General features: G+C 48.6%; 1 protein-coding gene across 2 annotated transcripts in view; it reads left to right on the forward strand.

Moving 5' to 3' along the window:
• The window catches only part of KIAA0232 (KIAA0232 ortholog), a 138,698-nt gene that overhangs the window by 662 nt on the left and 118,036 nt on the right, over positions 1-20,000 (forward strand). The window lies entirely within an intron of this gene.

Below are 20,000 nucleotides of genomic sequence, written 5' to 3' on the forward strand. Positions count from 1 at the left end.
GTCATTTCTGGGGAGGGGTGGGGGGGGGGGGGGGTTAATGTCGCCTCTTTATGGGGGTTTTAATGCCACCTCTTTGGGGGGTTTTAATGTCATCTCTTTGGGGGGGGCGGGGTTATGATGTCACCTCTTTGAGGGGGTTTTAAAATGTCACCTCTTTGGGGGGGGGAGGGTTTAAATGTCACCTCTTTGGGTGTTTTTAAAAATGTCTCCTCTGTGAGGGGTTTTTTAATGTCACCTCTTTAGGGGGGGGGGGGGTTTAAATGTCACCTCTTTGGGGGGGGGGGGGGGTTAAATGTCACCTCTTTGGGTGTTTTTTAAAAATGTCTCCTCTGTGAGGGGTTTTTAAATGTCTCCTCTGTGAGGGTGTTTTAAATGTCGCCTCTGTGAGGGGGTTTTAAATGTCACCTCTTTGGGGGGGGGTTTAAATGTCACCTATTTGGGGGGGGGGGTTTAAATGTCACCCCTTTGGGGGGGGGGGGGTTAAATGTCACCTCTTTGGGGCGTTTGAAATACCTTTGGAGATTAATTTTTTATCCATTCGTAATATTCCAGCACAGTGATTCGGCCGTCATCAGTCCAAAGCCTCTCTGTTTGAAATGTGATTTTACCTTTTACCACTACCTTATACAGGGAAGAGGAAAAGAACAACTACCACTACTACTCAACAATCACAAGTAATCCCACCAGTATGCAGCAATTAATTAAATTATGGGTTTGACCCAGAGGGAAGGTTGACCCAAGGTTTTCATGAACTGGCTAGCTAGACCCGAGACGAGTGTGACTGTTGTGCACCTTTTAATATACCAATAGTGTGAAGGTACAACCGTACGTGCACCATACTACTGTACTTCACAACTTCTCAAGGTGGTCAAATAACAAAACATCCCCAAAAAAACCTTTTCCAACCTTCAAAATATACTTTTCCTGTAGACAGGCTAATTAGAATAAATAAGATGGTACGTTATGGTTGCCAACCTAAGGTTACTTCGGCAAAATAGTTGAAGGCGTCCGCGCTGAGTCCGCAACGTCAGTGGTTTAGACCCGACCCCGGCCCAGTACTGCTTCTTTAATTGATGCTGAGCATTTTAAAACGGTACAGCACAGATAAACAACCATAGGTTGGCAACCATAGCGTCTGTGTTGATTGGCCTCATAGCCTACTCCGTTGAAGCTCCTTTTGAGGGAAGTGATTGCAATGAAGTGTAAATATGTCTTGATGAGTCGTTTTACTTATTTATTTATTTATTTATTTATTTCATCAGAGAGATTCTTGAATCCCGTCACAAACTTTCCAAACTACAAATGACTTGATCTGGTTATTATGAAGTTTTTCTATTTTACATCCTTGTATGAAGAGCTGGCTGTGTGCTGGAGTGCTTAAAAACTTGTTTCCTTCACCACTGGCTGGTGTGGGTGCGATTCCCATTGCTGCTCAGTACTCACTCCCGAACGTGGCAAGTGTGGTGAGTATGCCAACGACCCCTCAATTTGACTTGAGGGAGGCCTTCGACCTGAAATGGATTGAAATGGGCTAGATTACGGTATCCTTACAAAATAAAAATGCACCGTTAAGTAGCAAATGCCATTTATTGAATTCCCCAGATTTTTCTCAGGTAGCCATGTCTTGTCGGATGGTACACAGGTCGCGTCGAGCTGTCTAATTTCGGTTCGATTCGCGACCCAATTGGAAGTTATTTAAACTAGTGAGGTACCCGTGCTACGCACGGGTGGGAGGCCAGAAGCAAACAGACAATGCAGAAACGGCGAATCCTATCGCATGAAACCAATAAATTCCCACATTCCTGTAGCACCTTCAGTCGCACGTCAGACATGGACAGCAATTTCGTGAAGGACTTCCATGAAAAACGTACAGGTTGGCAAACAAACGGGTACGTTTGTTCCATACCCAGTCAATGGCGAATCTGCATATGGCGATCTGCGAATTCATGTTTAGAAAGTAGAAACCGTCACGGCATTTCGTCATTCACTTGAACTCGATATCTCTTTTTTCATTCCAAACACCATAACTCCAATCACAAATGAAATAACATTAATATAAAAAATAAACCTTTAACAGCATTCGTGACATAAACAAATATTTAAATCCTGATGTGAAGTTCCGTACGGTTGGGTGAATACGAATTCAAAATCGTAATTGTGTTCATTCAATCCCAATCGTCAATTGATACTTTAACAAAACGATTTACACGATTAACGTTTAACGATTTAACATTACGATTGAATGATGGTTGTATTTGGATATTATCAAACCCCCCGCGCATTGCCATCATCTGTCCACTTCCGGATTCGCTGCAGGTTCATAATTGTCATCAAAATCTAAACAGTATTTGTAGAATTTCAATAAAAGCCACATCACTGTCCATATCAACAACAACAACAACATGCATTTTAAAGGCCATTTTCCCTGCTAGAGCGGAGGTTAGCCTTACAGTCCCCATGACAATCTTCTCCATTTTGCCCTATTTTCTGCGTCTCTCCTTGTTATAACCCCCTTGCCTGCATTTCTTCTTCCACCATCTTTAGCCAAGTCTTTCTCGGTCTTCCCCGTCCTCTACTTCCTTCTACATTCATTTCCATCACTCTTCTCAACCAGTCACTTTCATCCTTCCTCAACACATGACCAAACCATCTCAACCTGTTCCTCTTCACAGCATCAATCACAGGCTCTATTCCCATCATCTTTCGCAATTAATCATTTGTCTTCCTCTCTCTCAACGATACTCCACACATCCGTCAAACCATTCGCATTTCCACCCTTTCCAACCTTCGTTGCTGCTCTACGTTCATTACCCATGTCTCGCTCCCATAAATCATAACACTTCTCACACATGCAGCATACACCTTTCCCTTCAGCTTCAACGACACTCCCCTCATCATCAGCACGCCACTCAATTCCCGAAACTTCTTCCATGCACATCTCACTCGAGCAACCGTTGCCGAGTCTGATCCACCTTCTCCATTCAGCATGTCTCCGAGGTATCAAAATGTTTTCACACCTTCCAGCTTCATGCCGTCTCCAAGATCCAACTCAATATTTCCTCCATCTGCAGCTCCCTCTGTGCACACCTTACATTTGAATGTAGCTGCCACACTGGTAAATGACCCTCTCAGACCACTACATTTTTGATGAACCCACTCAGCACACATTGTACACTGAATGGAGTTCACTCCGACACCCTTCCGACACACAGCACAGGGCCACTTCCCAGTTCTTTCCACCTCGCCACATGCTTTACCACTTGCCATCACCTTCGTCTTTCCGATATTCACCTTCAGACCTTTTGTCTCCATACATTCCTTCCACGTGTTCATCTTTTCCTTCAGTCCATCCATACTTTCCGCAATCAACACCAGATCATCTGCATACAACAACTCCCACGGTAAACCCTCCTTTACGTTCTGAGCCAGCACCTCCATCACAGCTACAAATAGTAGTGGACTTAGTACCGACCCCTGATGCACTCCCACCTTCACCTCAAACTCACCACTGTTCCCGTCCTTCGTCCTTACAGCTGTGCACGCTCTTTTGTACATTGCCATCACTACTCTGATCAACCATTCCTCCACTCCTAACTTCCTCAATGCCCATGTCAATACTTTGCGTGGAACCCGATCGAATGCTTTCTCCAGATCAACAAATCCAAGAAACAACTCCTCCTCTTCTCCATGTACTTCTCCTGCAACTGCCTCACAATGAAAAGCGCGTCTGTCATGCCTCTTCCTGGCATAAATCCAAACTGCATTTCGTCGATCTTCACTTTCTTCCTTATCCTCCTCTCCAACACCCTTTCCAATACCTTCATTCCATGCTCCAATAACTTTATCGCTCGGTACGAGCCACACTCCAGAGGGTCACCTTTCCCCTTGTATAGAGGGATGAGGGTACTCAGTTCCCAATCCACTGGAATGCGGCCTTCTTTCACCACCAGATTACAGATCTCTGTCATTCTCTTCACACCCCAACTTCCTGCTGCCTTCAACATATCTCCCACAACTCCCGTCGGCCCTCCCGCTTTTCTACCCTTCATTGCTTTTATCGCTTCCTCAACTTCCTTCTCAGTTATCTTCTCTGCCGGTCCTAAAACTGGGTTACTCTCTATGTTGCCATCCCATTCATTCTGTATTCAACAGCATTTCCATATATCTTTTCCATCTTCCTTTAATTCCATCTGGGTCGACAACGATTTGTCCCACTCCATCCTTCAAGCAACTCACCCCCATCACATCACACCTCTCTTTCGCTATCTGCTTTGCAATCCTGAATACTGCTTTCTGACCCTCTTCCGAATCCAAGCGTTCTCCGAACATTTTCCTGCATGCCTCCTGCGCCTTTGCTACCTCTTTCTTTGCAGCCTTCCTGGCTGCCTTATAACTTTCATGCTCTGCTGTTTCTGCTCCCGTACCCTTCGCCTGCTGCCACTCCTTGAACTTCTTCCTCTTCTCGTTAATCCTCTTTCCAACTTCATCATCCCACCACCATGTTTCCGAGTGCCTCGGTGGTCTTTTTGTCCATCCACATACCTCACCAACGGCTCCCAACAGACTAGCTTTCATTGACATCCAACCACTTTCAAGCTCAACCACATCATCCTCGACCCTACTCAGCCTCTCTTTCAATGCCTCCCTTACTGTCACCTCTTTCAACCTCCACACCTTCATTCTCGGTTGGTACTTCACCCGACGAGCTCTCCTCGCACCTTTCAGCCTTACGTCGCAGACAACCAAGTGGTGCTGTGAAACAGCCTCCTCCCCCGGGATCACCTTTGTGTCCCGGAGGTGCCCCCTATCTCGCCTACGCACCATCAGGTAGTCAACGGTTGTCGTCGACCCACCTGACGTGTATGTAACAAGCTTATTATCCTCTTTCTGGAACTGAGTATTACAAATCAACAAATCAGCTCTATCAGCAAACTCCAAAATCCTTTCACCTTCTCCATTTCTCACACCATATCCGTAACCCCATGAACTCCATCAAAACCATCCATACTCCTTCCCACATGTCCATTTAGGTCTCCTCATACCACAACAACTTCCTCATCTTTCACGTTTTCTATCAGCTTCTCTATCGCACACCACAACTTGTCCTTCTCTTCATCGCTTCGACCAACCTGCGGAGCATATCCCGAGATGACGTTCACCAAGAGCTTTCCAATCATCATTTTCACCACCATCAACCTATCACTCACTCTAGTCACACTCACCACACTGTCTACAAACTCCTCAGAAAACAGGACACCAACACCATTCACGCCCTCCGAGCACCCTTGCCACACATACTTGTATTTCTGTCCCTGCCTACCCTTCACCATTCTCACACCACTTCCCTTCCATCTCGTCTCTTGCACACAACATATGTCCACTCTTCTTCTGACCAATACTTCAACCACTTCTCCTGATCTCCCTGTCATTGTCCCGACATTCCATGTCCCAAACCTCAGAAACCGATCTCCACTTCGGGCTGTACCCTGCCCACATGTAGTTGTAATTGTCATGGTTCTCTTTTTGAGGCAATGTTTTATGGCCGAGATTGGCCGGATGCCCTTCCTGACGCCAACCCTCTTAGTCGCCTCTTACGACATGCAGGGATACGGCGTACCTATTTTAATCCAGGGTACACACTGGGAAACGTTTAAAACATGGAAATTCTGGGGGGTGGGGGGGGGGGGGGGGAGGGGGGCAGCGTCGGCATCACGGCTGCGGTTTAAACATATTTAAATAAATATTTAAACAAAATCATGAAAAACAATCTGGGAAAAGTCTCTAAGTGAGAACGTGGATTTGAGAAAGCAGGAGCAGAGGTGAAAGAAAAACGAGATATAGGGGGCGGGGCACAAGTCGAGACGAGGAGGCCGCACGAGCCACCAGGCCGCACGAGGCGCACGAGGCGCGAACAAAGAAACGACTAATTACACAAAAATTTGCAACAACTACAAAAGCAAAACCAAATAGAAACACACAATAACACACACACAACAAAATACGCAGCGGAAATTTGACAAAGAAACGAACGGGAAAACACTCAAACTTTGATGCCGTGGAGAGATCGAAGCAAGCCCCGTCGCTCGAGGGACCGCTGTTCATATCGGTAAATATTATTCCATCGTGTTTGGAAAAACTGGAAAATTGGAAAAATTGGAAAAACAATATAGCCTATTTTACTCCCAGGGGTCCCAGGAATACCCACCCAAAATATCGTTGCGATCGGTTGAGCCATTTTTGTGGTACCTTCGAACTGACAGACGGACATTTGGTGAATTATAGTAAGATGGTGCCTCGCACAAAGTGCGCTGTCCCATTTGACAGCACGAGCTGGCAGACGTTGAAGGTGCCACGACGTTTTCTGTGAGAGGGTTTGCGAGCTTATCGCACGCTCTCCTGGCTGAGTTCAAATCACCAGCTCTAATGTGAAATTACCTACCTCCCAGTCTACTGTTTACTATAACCCTCCTTTTTCCCCAAATGCTGCTTCCTGCACACTGATCTGACTCCTGGACTATAACGGACTCCCGGAAAAATATGAATGTGGTCGGGAGTGCCTCGTCTTGCTTTTGTAGGTTCTCGTTTGGCACATGATTTTCATCGTCAAACACCTGTAAAGAGCTGAGGCTTTAAAATTGCATCATCGTGACCTTGTCGTGACGAAGCGTGATTTGTCAATGAAAACATTCTTGTATCACTTTGACATTATGTTGGACTCTGTGCTGATGAGGAAATATACCTGTGATCGGAGAGGATACCTGTGATCAGAGAGGAATGGGCTTTATTTGAGTCTCTCGTGGCATGAACCAATCCGGAGGATAAAACGTTAAAATATCCACCAGTCGATCAATGTCTGCTACGTCTGAATTGCTTTAACACCTGGAGTCATGGACACTGTTACAGGTGTTGCTTTTCGTTTTTGGCTTTGCTTTGCTCTCTTTTACTTGAGCACTAATTGGCTCTTTCATGCGTTCAAAGTTTACCTGCTCTTCCCTTTCATCGTGTTGCGAAAATACCTTAAAATCCCATCATTTTGACTCAAATGTTGCCTTTGCCCTGATAAAAAAACCAAAAAAAAAAACCTTTAGAGGCCATTTTTCCCCGCAAAGCGGGGGTTGGCCTTTTTCGGGGACCGTGGTTGTTCTTGTTTTTCGGTCCCCTTTTTGAAGCAATGTTTTACGGCCGGATGCCCTTCCTGCCGCCAACCCTTTTTGTCGCTTTTTACGACAAACAGGGAATTACCAGTGAACTGGTACTCAATTAGCCGACCTCGGAAGGATGACAGGCTGAGTCAACCCCCCTGGCGTTAATTCAGCGATCGACCGGGATTCGAACCCAGTATCCTAGGATCCTAAGCCGGCACCCTAGCCGCTAGCCCAACACCAGGGTTAAAACCCGATAATAAAACCATCTGTGTATAATGGAGCAAGTGTATGTATGTCAGCTCTTTATCCATTGATTGGACAGCTGGCCTGATGCCACCCATAATTTTAACCGAATAAACATGTCAGCCATGTTGCTATGGTAAGCCTAACACATCTTCAGAAGTGTCATATTCACAATCATCTTGCCCTCTCTATGTTTTCCGCTCAGTGTAAAACAACCTAAGCGGCTGAAGGATCATCAAATATCGCATGATTGGCGCTGATGGGCTGCGTGGGCCTTGTAAATGTGATAATACGTATAGGATTCAGACCTCTGGTGTCAGCCTATTGGCCAGTGCAATTGGAACTATCTGACCTATATAACCAAAGTGTTTTACTCATATATATATATATATATATATATATATATATATATATATATATATATATACTGTGTGTGTATATATATATATATGTATATATATATATATAGATATATATAGATATATATAGATATATATAGATATATACAGTATATATATATATATATATATATATATATATATATATATATATATATATATATATACATACATACATACATACTGTCGCGTGACTACCCTTGGTGAACACCGTAGGGTAACACGGATGACCGATTGCGAGACTTTACACTCCCGAGGCGAAAACTCAATGGCGGATTCAAGCTCAACACAAAGTTAAACGCGCGGGAGGCCAGACGCAACGAGCTCCACAGCCTTATCTATTAAAATGAAACACCCAGGAAACTGCGTTCAAATATGTACAGAAAATAATATAAGGATTTATTATTGAAAAGTAATAACAGTGAAAAAAACACGCGCCGGTAATACTAATAACTAAATCGGGACGTCCCCACACGACTGATATCAAACACAAAACGAGGGAGATTAATTACGAAAAGAACACGTCACGTCGTTCAAAATGTACGCGGATTCGGGCTTATCTGGTCTTTCGTCGTCTTTGTGGCTGCCGTCCAACACCGCTCCTTTCGGCCCGATCGCACACCTCGCTCCAAGTTCCACGGCCCTCTGCGTCCGCCTCCAAGCGCCACCAGGCCTCGTCGGTCCAACGGCCCACACACACCACGAGCTCCTTTGCTCCAACGGTCCACCGCAGGGCTGCACGAAGCAACCAAAACCAAGTGCCAACTGCCAACTGCAACGAGCTGTGGTCACGAATGTTCAACGAACCGTGTCCGGTGCCAACTCCGACGAACTGTGCAACGAACCGTGTCCTGTGCCAACTGCCACGAACTCTGGTACGGAACTGTAACAACGAACTCTGCGACTCAACTCTCTCAACTCTGGACTCCACTCGAACTGCCGAAATGGCGTCCGACCGTCGCCTATATTGGTGGCCGATGACGTCACATTGGCGCGCTCCTCAGCCAATCATAGCCTCCCAACTCGCCCAGGTCACGCCCTCTGCGGCATGCGACTCCTGACATCTCCCGTCCGTGACCCCCCGGTCCTGGTGTAACACGTGCCAGCGAGGTTGGTAGGCCTTTGAGGTGCGCAGGCGAGGTTTGTAGGCCTTGGAGGTGTAAACGGTGGCGGTGTATTGTGGCGGTGTTCTTGGCCTGGTGGTGCCCATTTATTACGAAGTCAATGTCAGGGAAAGGGAATTATTTAATGTTGCACTAAGGACCTAACTAATGTTTATGTGGTTTGCAGTGCCATAAAGGACAAAGGTTTGATTACTAGGTGATACTCACAGGGGCGTTACCTTTAATCCCTCACTATTTAACACTCGAATCTCCAGGTAGATCCACACTCATACATCTTACCCCGACAACCGCCTGAACATCAATAACTTATTACATGTAGAGTCCCTGTCACGACAGCCGAATACCTACCTATTCAGATCTACCTAGCTCTAGATGTTGCATTACCAAATTCATAACACAGCCCCCCCCCTGGAACCGTAGCTCCTGCAAGGTTCACCGCAGGGCTACCATTCCAGCCTTAACACTTACTGTCACACACTTAATTAACCTATGAAATAAATCAGGAAGGGCTGTGGGAAGTGAGTCGGACTACCTACCTACACTTCCTTAACATGCTGAACCCCTTAACCATCATGCAAGTATGTACATCTTCTTCGTTGTTCCTGTGGAGGGAGGAAACAACAACACACAACACTAACTTAACCACAAAACTTAACCATCTTTCCAAAACTCAAAACTCTAACCTTTGTACATACCCCGGTCTACAGACCGCGTCCCCCGGTGGATGCCACAAGACTCAACCTTACCTGCGGGGCCATCCCCAATGCATCCCCCTAAATTTCCTCGGGCCCTGTCCAGATGTTACAGGTGAGTGACACGGCTCGGTGGATTTCGCCCACATTCATGCTACACAGACCCCTTAACCACTCATTCTCATTCCATAGGTCATCAAGGCATTGCAAAAATCAACAAAGCACTTATTCCCAATACACCCCCTGCAGGACCATGGCATTGATGTCATTCACGTGTGTGTGCATTCCTCAACTAGGCAGCGGGGAGGTACCGCACAAAAAGATGGTGGGGGCGCATCAGGCTGTGGTGCCCGCAGTCCCAAAAACAAGTCAACCGACTTACAAATTCATTGCCCCCCCCCCCCCCTTTACCTCTTGGCCCCGTGACAGCCCAACAGCCCCTTTCCGCCGTTACCTCGCCGGTGAGGGTCTCCACACACACCAGGCTCCTTTGCCTCCTGCTTTCACGCAGCAACACGGGTCACCGGGGGACTTCCTCACCCCGCGGCGCCCAACCAGACCCTCCACCGACGAGCTCCAATTTCCAGTTACCACCGGCTGCCAGGGGTAATTGCCGCAGAGGGGGGCCCGCAGGCATCGCTCCTCAGAGCTTGCTCTGTACCTGCGGACACACACACCTTCCCCACCCATGGTCCCCAAAACACACTTCCTCCCCCGCTGCCATTCAATTCTCCACACAACTCAGCACAATTCAGTACAATTCCATAGATGGTGTAAAAGGTGTTACAAGGCTTGCCATGGCCTGCCAATGTGAAATCCCATTCACAGTTCGAATCATTGAATCCTTACACATTTCCCAAAAGCACATTTCCAAAAGCACAATTATCACCCCTCATTATCTCCAATAATCATCACACACTCTCCAGGTTCCACTCTCACGACCACATCAAAACACCTAACCACAACACAAAAACATACGCCACCCACAAGACACTGTGGCTCCCATTCCATCCCCTCACCGGCCATGTCATCACTCGCTCTCACCTCCCAACTCCAAATTACATGTCCCCAATTTCCCAAAGCAAATCCTGAAGCCTGGGACAGTACTCCTCAAAGCACTCACCTTAAGTGCAGGTAGTTGCAGGTTGGTCAGGTTCAAGAGTGCCATCCACCACACCTAATTTCCCCCTCACCCTTCCAATCCACTCCGGAGCCTCCCGACCCATGTAGGAGCTCAATCTATCCCCGTGAACTATCTGTGGAAGGGCATGCGGGCCCATCTGAATTTTGAACACCACATCAGTCACCTGCCGAAGCACCACCCCAGGGCCCTTCCAAGGTGAAGTGAGTTTTGGGCACACCCCCTTCCTTCTCCGGGGCCAGTAGAGCCAAACAAGGTCTCCAGGAAGGAAACGAGGTGTGTGAGCCCGAGCGTCATACCGCGTTTTCATCTGCGAAGAAGCCAAGCCAATTTGCTTCCTCGCAAACTCATGAGCCTTTTCCATGCTCGCTTTCAAATTGGTTGCATAGCTCTCCACAGTTGGCTCACCCGGTTCCCCTGGTGACGGTCCCATCAACAAATCTGTGGGGACTCGCATCTCCCTACCGAACATCAACAAGGCGGGGGTGCACCGAGTGGTCGCATGCTGGGCGGTCCGGTATGCCATCAATATAAAGGGAAGGTGCTCGTCCCAATCCTGTTGGTTTTCAGATGTAAAGAGGGCCAATTGTGTCAACAGTGTCCAGTTGAACCTCTCTACCATCCCATCCGATTGAGGCCTCAGGGGAGTCGTCCGGGTCTTATGAATTTGGAGGAGCTCGCACACCGACCGCAGGAGGGCAGATTCAAAGTTCCGGCCCTGGTCAGTGTGTAGCTCCCTTGGGACGCCAAATCGGGAGAAGAATCCCTCAACTAGAACTTGAGCTACCAGCCGGGCTTCCTGGTTGGGCAATGGGTAGGCCTCTGGCCACTTGGTGAAGTAATCCATTGCCACCATAATGTACCGATTCCCTCGGCGGGTGGCTGGCAGGGGCCCCACCACATCTACTGCCACCCGCTCGAGCGGTGCCCCGACATTGTACACCTGGAGCGGGGCCTTGCGCGCCCGTGGGGGTCCCTTCTTACCGCGGCAGAGGTCGCAGGATCTCACCCAATTTTGAATGTCTCTACCCGAATTCACCCAGTAGAACCTCTGTCGTAATTTGGACAAAGTCTTGGCCACGCCCAAATGTCCCATTGTCCTAGTCCCATGCACGTGCCCCATAACCACTTCCTTCAATTTGTTAGGTACAATTATCAACCAGGAAGCTACATCACCCATTGGTGTCACCCACTTTCTGAACAAATAGCCCTCTTTCAACCCCAACATCTGCCACTGTGCCCAATAGGCCTTTACCTGGGCTCCGTGTGGAGCAATCTCCTCCCAAGAGGGTCTTTTGTCCTCCTCTAGCCAATGAAAAAGGGGCCCCAAAACGGGATCCTCCCTTTGACTCTCTTGCCAATTCACATCGCCCAATTCCTGTGGGGGTTGTGGCAAAGTTCGCCTGGTCACTCTCGCTGCATATAGGCATGCATCAATTTGGCCCTGCCCAATTGGATCCTTGGCTTCTTGTCTATCACAAAATTTACACTGTGCCTCCCAACAGGGGCGCCGAGAGAGAGCGTCTGCATTGGCATGTGCTTTGCCAGGCCGATGTTGCACAGTGAAATTATACTGCTGCAGCCTCTCAAGCCACCTTGCAATTTGTCCCTCCGGCTCTTTGAACCGAAGGAGCCATTGCAAGGAGGCATGATCCACTCGGATCACAAACTCCCTCCCATAAAGGTAAGGGTGAAAGTGTCCAACTGCAGACAGCAAGGCCAATAGTTCTTTGCGGGTAACGCAATAATTTCGTTCGGGCATCGAAAGTGCCCGACTGTAATACGCAATAGCCCTCTCGACTCCCTGTTGCATTTGTGACAACACAGCTCCCAATCCCTCTTGGCTCGCATCTGTGTCCAGGATGTAATTGCCATCATCCGTTGGGTATGCCAAAACTGGGGCCTCCACCAGACGTTGTTTTAAGTGACTGAATGCCTCGATGCAGCTCTCTGACCATACAAATTTGGCTCCTTTCTCTGTCAATTTGTGCAAAGGTCTTGCAATTTCCGCGAAATTTGCCACAAATCTCCTGTAGTACGAGCAGAGGCCCAAAAATCCTCGGACCTCCCTTACATTTTTAGGGGCGGGCCACTCTTGTACAGATTTTACCTTTCCTGGGTCAGTGGCCACGCCGCTCTCACTGATCACGTGACCCAGGTAAGTCACTTCCCTCCTGAAAATTTCACACTTGCTCGGATTTAATTTCAACCCGGCACCCCTTAATCTCCCAAATACGTCTGACAAATTTTCGACAGCCTGTTCAAATGTGGGAGCGTGGACCAATACATCATCCAAATAGACGAGGCAAGTCTGCCACGGTAAGCCAATTAAAACACGTTCCATCAGACGCTCAAACGTGGCAGGGGCATTGCACAATCCAAAGGGCATGACGACAAACTGCCAGAGACCCTTTCCTGTGGTGAACGCCGTTTTCTCCCTCGCCTCTTTATCCATTTCCACCTGCCAATAACCGCTCTTTAAATCCAACGTGGAGAACCACGTTGAGCCTGAAACGGCATCGAGGGTGTCATCGATCCTTGGCAGGGGATACGAGTCCTTGAGTGTCACATGATTGAGCTGGCGGTAGTCCACACAGAACCGAGTGGTCCCGTCCTTCTTCTTCACCAGCACAATGGGTGACACCCAAGGACTCACCGAGGGCTCGATAAATCCGGCTCTTTCCATTTTGCTCACCTGTTCCTCTGCCTCCTCCTTCTTAGCGAAAGGGAGCCGCCTCGGCGGTTGGCGAACAGGCCGAGCCTCGCCAGTGCTAATTTTGTGCCTGACGAGACTCGTGCGTCCAACATCCTCGGGGGAGAGAGAAAAAACACCCAAGTTCTTACCAACCAAATTGTGCAACGTCTCTACCTGCTCCGATGTTAGGCCCTCTTCAGAGCGTGTCATCATGTCCCGCACTCCCTCTGACCAATCACATTTCCCCAAATTTTGCCCTCCTTCCGGCTGTACTGGCAAGCATGTGGATCCACCTCCTCCGGTGACCTCTACTACACTACTGCATTTGGCTACGATGGCTCCGCCCCTTATAGTGCGGGGGCTGTCGGACAAGTTGAGCAGCCTGACTGCCAGCATAGGCCCACGGGTGTCTATGAGGGTGCGACCCACCATTAATTCCTCCGTCCCCTGCGAGGACCACGACTCCACTAGCCCCAGCTGGCCAATGGGTTGAGCACCTGCTGCTAACTCTGCCATCACGACTCTCTCGGACCTGGGAGGCACGGTCACAGTGCGCGGCACCTCCAGCCACGTCCCCTGCACCTCCTCGTCATCCCCCAGTCCCATTAACTGCAGCCTCTCGGTGCCCAACCACATATGACCACGCCCAAGGTCTAATTGGCAGTCATGTTCCACCAGGAAACTCAGTCCCAACAGACACTGATCGCACACCCCCGCCACCCACACAACCACGCTGACCTCCAGGCCACCCAACTCCATCCTCACCACTCCGCGTCCCAATATTGGTGCCGTTGCCCCCGTAGCCAGTTGAAGGCTGTGTCCTTCTACCCTATCAATTTTGTCCCAGCCTCCAACACTCTGGTCTAGCACACCCGGATTGATAATGGTGTCACTGGCTCCAGTGTCCACCACAGCCTCACAAAATTCTCCCTCAATTTTGCATCTAACCCTTAGATTACCCGTGCCAATTTGTCCGCAATTCACTACTTCCACCAAAGGAGGGCGCTTCTCCACACACTTGCCAGCCGAGCATGGCCCCGTATGCTCGGCTCGTTCTAGTTTCCCGCACACTCTACCTCTATTGGCCCAGGCGGAGGTGGTGGTCCTCTGTCTGGCATCTGTGGACCTACTGGGGGCCCCCTCCTTTCTGGACTGCGAAGCCTGTCAGGAGGTGGGGGCCCATATGGTTGCCGACAATTCCTCTGACTGTGCCCTCTTCTCCCACATCTAAAACAAGTCCCCAAGAACGGACCCCTCTGGTAGCCAGGTGGAGCCCCCCTTTCTCCCGGCCCAGCCCGATAAAAATCAGGCCGTCCTGATGGCCAACCTGGACCACCCTGTCGTGACTCGCTCCCTGCAATTTGTCCCCCCATCAAATTTGTCAGCTGGCGGCTGATTCCCCTTAACATTCGCCCGATGTCATCCTCTGGCTTTTCCCGATCCCGCACCTCGGTCTGCCGTACCGTCACAGGTGCCCTCTCCGATGCGCGGTTCGACCTTCTCAAAAAGGTCAGTCTCGCCGCGCATTCCGCTGCCCGGTGCACCGTGGGTGGGTCCTGTAACTCCACCAACGTCCGGACCTCAGGATCAGGGAGAGCCGCCATAAATTTTTCTATCGCCAGCTTGTCCCACGCCTGTGCTGGTAGGTCCCTGTATGCTATCCTCACAGACTGGTATATATCCTGGGCCAGCTCCTGCAACGTCTCATTAGGCTTTTGCCTGCGATGCAGCAGCTGTGCCCTGACCAGGTCGCACCTTGCGCCTGTCCCGTACCTGTTATTCAAGGCCTCACAAATGGCCTTGCTGGTCAATATTCCCTCTGGGACTACGTTCAACACGTCGGCGGCTGACCCACGCAGTGTCGCCACCAGATTCCCCATGCGCTCCCGCTCTCCCCAACCATTGAGCTGAGACACGCACTCAAATTGTGTCAGGAAAGCCTCGAGGCTCCCTGATCCGTCAAAATGTACGAGGGGGATTGTTTTTCCAGAGACTCTATTCCCCGATTCCTCTCTGTCCAAATCCAGTCCGGGGCCAAAACACCCCCCCAACTGGGTATTTCGTTTCGGAGCCTCTGGTGTCCAAATGTGGCTCGTGGTGAGGGTCTCCTGGGTCACCTTAATCTGGTCCTGAAAATGTTTAACCGACCTACTCACCTCTTCCTTCAGGCTCTCTTGAACCCGACCAACCTCCTTCTTGATGGTATTGTCCCAGATCTCCAGTCGCTCCTGCATAAAATCACTCACCCTTTCATTATCCATTAGTGGCCCCCACAGGCCTTTCTCAATTAACCCTTGCTCCTGCTCTTTTATGCGGGTTTCCAACCCCCTCACCTCCTCGGCCAATTTGCCCCCCTGCCGGTTGAGCAGTCCCCATTCCTCACTCTGCTGTAGCATTCTGGCATCCACCCGGCCCCGATAGCCTTCCAGGTCCCCATTTGCTTTATCAATTCGAGCATTTGTGGCACCAATCTGACCCTCCAACTTTTCCCCCATTTGGACAGCCTGCGTCACGCCCTCCTCTATTTTTGACATTAATTCTTCCCGTTTCAATTCAATTTCCACCCCTATGGCTTTTTCCATCTCCCCCATTTGAGTTTCTACTTTACCCTCAAATTTCCCCAGTCTGTCCGTAATTTGGTTTTGCACTCTCCCTTCTATGCCATCGATTCGTTCCCCCAGCTGCTGTGCCATTTCCCCAATTTTTTCTTCCAATTGTTCATTCCTTTCCTTTATTTCATTCCTCCATTCCTTCCCCTGGGACTCCATTTTATTTTCCATCCCTCTTTTCATTTGTCCCATCTCATTACTCATTTTATTTTCCAGCCCATCAATTTTATTTTTCAATTCCCGACTGGCTCGCTCACTGTTCTTTTCCATCCCTTCAATTTTATTTTCCATCCCACTTTTCATTTCTTCCATTTTTCGAAGCAATTGACCCAACATCTGGTCGGTTGTCGGGGCCGTTCCTACTACTCCCGACTCCCCGGTGGGGGAGGGGGATAAGTTGGTGCTCGGGACGAGGGAGGTTCCAAGGCTCACCTCTGCATCTAATTCCCCTATTTCCGGCTCACTCCCGACGCTGACGGAGGCCTCGCTGCGTACTTCCATCTCGTCGACCTCCGACATCCGCTTTTCGGAAGGTCGTTCCCCGCGCGCGTATTTATTTTAATAATTCCTGAAACAATTTAAATTTGACGAAGACACGATATCGCGCTCCGTTTGCCCGATTGATTATTAAATTTCTCCGCCTCGACTATAAAAATTTTGCGTTCGAACGTCGGGCGCAATGTACGCCCGACCGTGTCGATGTCTCCCCGCGGACAAAAAAATTTGTCCGACCGTGTCGATGTCTCGCCGCGGACAAAAAAATTTGTCCGACGGGTTCAAATCCCACTCCTGACACCACTTGTCGCGTGACTACCCTTGGTGAACACCGTAGGGTAACACGGATGACCGATTGCGAGACTTTACACTCCCGAGGCGAAAACTCAATGGCGGATTCAAGCTCAACACAAAGTTAAACGCGCGGGAGGCCAGACGCAACGAGCTCCACAGCCTTATCTATTAAAATGAAACACCCAGGAAACTGCGTTCAAATATGTACAGAAAATAATATAAGGATTTATTATTGAAAAGTAATAACAGTGAAAAAAACACGCGCCGGTAATACTAATAACTAAATCGGGACGTCCCCACACGACTGATATCAAACACAAAACGAGGGAGATTAATTACGAAAAGAACACGTCACGTCGTTCAAAATGTACGCGGATTCGGGCTTATCTGGTCTTTCGTCGTCTTTGTGGCTGCCGTCCAACACCGCTCCTTTCGGCCCGATCGCACACCTCGCTCCAAGTTCCACGGCCCTCTGCGTCCGCCTCCAAGCGCCACCAGGCCTCGTCGGTCCAACGGCCCACACACACCACGAGCTCCTTTGCTCCAACGGTCCACCGCAGGGCTGCACGAAGCAACCAAAACCAAGTGCCAACTGCCAACTGCAACGAGCTGTGGTCACGAATGTTCAACGAACCGTGTCCGGTGCCAACTCCGACGAACTGTGCAACGAACCGTGTCCTGTGCCAACTGCCACGAACTCTGGTACGGAACTGTAACAACGAACTCTGCGACTCAACTCTCTCAACTCTGGACTCCACTCGAACTGCCGAAATGGCGTCCGACCGTCGCCTATATTGGTGGCCGATGACGTCACATTGGCGCGCTCCTCAGCCAATCATAGCCTCCCAACTCGCCCAGGTCACGCCCTCTGCGGCATGCGACTCCTGACATCTCCCGTCCGTGACCCCCCGGTCCTGGTGTAACACGTGCCAGCGAGGTTGGTAGGCCTTTGAGGTGCGCAGGCGAGGTTTGTAGGCCTTGGAGGTGTAAACGGTGGCGGTGTATTGTGGCGGTGTTCTTGGCCTGGTGGTGCCCATTTATTACGAAGTCAATGTCAGGGAAAGGGAATTATTTAATGTTGCACTAAGGACCTAACTAATGTTTATGTGGTTTGCAGTGCCATAAAGGACAAAGGTTTGATTACTAGGTGATACTCACAGGGGCGTTACCTTTAATCCCTCACTATTTAACACTCGAATCTCCAGGTAGATCCACACTCATACATCTTACCCCGACAACCGCCTGAACATCAATAACTTATTACATGTAGAGTCCCTGTCACGACAGCCGAATACCTACCTATTCAGATCTACCTAGCTCTAGATGTTGCATTACCAAATTCATAACAATACATACATGCATGCATGCGCGCACACGCACATACATACACACATACATACATATACACACACACACACATATACACAGTGTATTTAGAAAGTATTCAGACCCCTTCACTTTTTTCACATTTTGTAATGTTGCAGCCTTATGCTGAAATCGTTCAAATTCATCTTTTCTCTCATCAATCTACACTCAATACCCTATAATACAAAGAGAAAACAGGATTTTAGAAAGTTTTGCAAATTGATGAAAAAGAAAAAACTGAAATATCACAATGACATAAGTATTCAGACCCTTTGCTATGACACTTGAAATTTAGCTCAGGTGCCTCCAATTTCTCTTGATCATCTTTGAGATGTTTCTACACCTTGATTGGAGTCCACCTGTGGTAAATTCAATTGATTGGACATGATTTTGAAAGGCACACACCTGTCTATATAAGGTCTCACAGCTGACAATGCATATCAGAGCAAAAACCAAGCCATGAGGTCGAAGGAACTGCCTGCAGAGCTCAGAGACAGGATTATGTCGAGGCACAGATCTGGGGAAGCCGACAAAAAAATTTCTGCTCCATTGAAGGTTCCTAAGAGCACAGTGGCCTCCATAATTCTTAAATGGAAGAAGTTTGGAACAACCAGGACTCTTCCTAGAGCTGGCCGCCCAGCCAAACTGAGCAATCGGGGGAGAAGGGCCTTGGTAAGAGAGGTGACCAAGAACCTGATGGTCACTCTGGCTGAGCTCCAGAGATCCTGTGTGGAGATGGGAGAAAATTCAAGAAGGACAACCATCACTGCAACACTCCACCGATCTGGGCTTTATGGCAGGGTGGCCAGACGGAAGCCAAACAGTTCTATCTTGGTTTCATCAGACCACAGAATCTTGTTTCTCACAGTCTGAGAGTCCTTCAGGTGCTTTTTTGCAAACTCCAAGCGGGCTTTCAGGTGTCTTTCACTGAGGAGAGGCTTCCGTCTGGCCACTCTGCCATAAACGGGGGGCGCATAAATGTCTCACCTGAAATGAGCAATTTCCTTTGGAGTGTGTATTGATAGAAATGGGAATTCAGTGTAAATATTCAGTGAGCAAATGTCGCAATGGGTGCAGCTGGTAACCTCGACAACCTCGTTCCATTCTATCAGCTAAGATTTCCAATCCATGCTTGTTTTACCTCCAAAGTACTGCTCAGGAGTGAAGGTGATATTATGAAAGCTTAGCTGGGAAACTGGTTTAGGCATGTTTTGGGCCTCCAGCCTGATGGAAGATCACCAAAGTTCTTTCCTTGCCAACTGACCACCTCCAGACACCTATCCTACATTGTTTCTTCAGCTCCCGACCTCCCCCTCGATATTCACCATAGCTTTGCTTTCAGTAATTTCCCACAGCATTTCATTCTGGTTTCCCATTTGATGATCCATAGATCAGTAGTTTCACGTTTCAACATCAGTTTCACTTTGAGATATCAGTTTAGATTCATCATCGCAACCTTTGATGCAACGCGAATAGTGCACAGAAAAAGTCATCAAAACTGATTTTGGGAGGAATTTTTTTCGAATTATCTAAGGGTCTAAAGTTTTTTTGGGGGTCATAAAGGGGTCTAAAATGTTTAAATAATCAATGATCTTAAAAGGGCCAAATGGGGTCTAAAGGTGGCTAAGGCCGAAAGAGAAAAGGGGTCAAAAGTGTCCAAATGGTCTTCAATTGGTCAAAGTGTGTTAAAAAGTCAATGGGTCTGAAAAGTGTCAAAAGGTGCATATGTCTCAAAAGTGTCAAAATTGTATGAAAGGGTGTTAAGGGTGTAAAGGTCGAAGGGGTGTAAAAGATCTGGG

This window comes from Myxine glutinosa, chromosome 2, assembly GCF_964187855.1.
Source record: "Myxine glutinosa chromosome 2, kmMyxGlut1.1, whole genome shotgun sequence".
NCBI classification, from domain to species: domain Eukaryota; kingdom Metazoa; phylum Chordata; class Myxini; order Myxiniformes; family Myxinidae; genus Myxine; species Myxine glutinosa.